Below are 2,161 nucleotides of genomic sequence, written 5' to 3'. Positions count from 1 at the left end.
CTGGCCTCAAGTGATCCTCCCACCTCTGCCTCCTGATATGTTGGGGTTATAAGCTTGAACCTCCGAACCTGGCCCATATCGACATTTTAAATGACGGCTTAGTGTTCTGTTACATGAATTGACTCGGACATCCGTGGATGGACTCTTATTCCAAATAACTTCCACCCCCAACCTCTTTCCCCAGCTGCCTACTACTGAGTTGGTCAGCCGGTGTTTAATTTCCTGTCTTGGGTTGTTGCCAGTTTTTTGCTCTCAGTGACCCCACCAAAGTGCTCCTCTCTGCAGCCATCCACTCTCCGGGACGTCCGCCTGCACGATTCATTTCTACTCTGTGCTTAGAACCTTGCGCCTGCCCTGTGTCTGGTAATTCTCAGTAGATGCTTGGGGAGTAACCCGAACGAACAGCTTCACGTCCTTCTTCTGTTATCTCCTTAGGAAAAGTAGCTAGCACTAGAATTTTGGGATCAAAGGACTCAGACGTTGTAACACACACTGCCCCGTCGCCTTCCAGAAGGTCCTGCCCATTTACGGTCCTCCATGCGCTGTCAGAGCTCCTCCTCACTCCCCCCCAGCTGCGTCTTTTCCTTTTTTCAATCTTTGCCAACCAAACAGGCTTCATGCTTTAGACTTAAAGCTCCATTGATCCATTTGAGTCGGAATTACTTGTCTCCCTTCTTCTCCCCACTAGCAGCTAGCCTAGAGCCTGCAGCAAGGGAAGTACTTAATACGTGTGTGATGCAGTTGCTTGAGAATGTCTGTGGCGCCTGTCACCGTGCCAGGCGCCCAAGGACATGCAGAGAAATATGTCACTGTTTCTGCCACTGGCCACATGGAGACCTGATGTGTCACCTTACATGGTCAGCACCCACCTTGGGAGAGAAACTAACAATGCTGTGGGAGGGAGGACACAGGAAAATGAGGGTCCCCCATGGGGTGGGTTACAGAGGGCGTGTCCTGGGAACCGACACAGCGTGTAAGGTGGAAAGGAGGAGGTGCAGAGCAGTGAGACCTGCCCCAATGAGGCGGACACACACTCACTGCATTCCCAGTTGGTATCCTTGCCTCACCTCTTGGGGAGAGATTCCACGAAGAAAGAAGGGACTCTGTGTGGTGACCTTGTTTCTTCACCTGCAGCTGAGAACCATCCGCAAGAGAACCCTGAATGAATGCCTATTAAAAGTGCATTTGGGCCAGGTGCGGTGCTCACGCCGGTAATCCCAGCACTTTGGGAGGCCGAGGCGGGAGAATCATGAAGTGAGGAGTTCGAGACTAGCCTGGCCAACATGGTGAAACCCCATCTCTACTAAAAAATACAAAAATTAGCTGGGCATGGTGGCTTGTGCCTATAATCCCAGCTGCTGGGAAGGCTGAGGCAGGAGAATTGCTTGAACCGGGACCCAGGAGGCGGAGGTTGCAGTGAACCAAGATCGCACCACTGCACTCCAGGCTGGGCTACAGAGTGAGACTCTGTCTCAAAAAAAAAAAAAAAAAAAAAAAAAGGTAATGTTCCTGTCTTCACCACAAAGCAAGTGGGTCGGAGCTCTGGAGATTTGGGCAGGTCCTGGTACCTCCATCAGGAAATTCCTTGGCACAGCGAAGCTTGGGAGCCACGGCTCAGGGCAACATCCACCTAGTAGGTGTTAGAGTGAAATGGAGGAGGGAGATTTAGGGTTTGCATAAAAACAAGCCGTTGGTCCAGCACCCTCCCTTCCCGCTAGGCCCTCACATCAGCCTGTTTGTTCTGCTGTCAGGAGGCAAAATCTCTCCCTGGTTCTTGTGTAAGAAGAGAATGGGGAGAATGTTCACTGGGGAGAATGTTCTTTGGTCTGCGGGATTTAGAGAACTGGCTAAGTGTGGCTGCTGACGTGTCTGTCCCCCAGCCGCGGTGGGAATGTTTGTGGCTAAGTTGTCCTTGAAATGTGAAATTCTCTTGGGATTTTTCAGGAGTCTCAGGGGAGGACCTCCATTTGCCTACTCAGTGGCCGCAGAGGAGAGCACATTCTTACTGCTCTGTCTGTCCCAGTGATGGTCCTCTTGCCTGGGAGGGGCAACTCTCCCTTCCCCGGGGGCGGAGAGGTTGCCAGGGCAGAGAGTTGGAGGTGGTGGCAGCTGCTGGGACCTCCCAGATGTAGTTGCCTCTAGAGCTGAAAAATGGGCCTCC

Source organism: Cebus imitator, unplaced genomic scaffold (genome assembly GCF_001604975.1).
Source record: "Cebus imitator isolate Cc_AM_T3 unplaced genomic scaffold, Cebus_imitator-1.0 Scaffold679, whole genome shotgun sequence".
NCBI lineage: Eukaryota > Metazoa > Chordata > Mammalia > Primates > Cebidae > Cebus > Cebus imitator.
The sequence above is the reverse complement of the archived record's forward strand: the minus strand, read 5'-3'. Positions refer to the sequence as shown.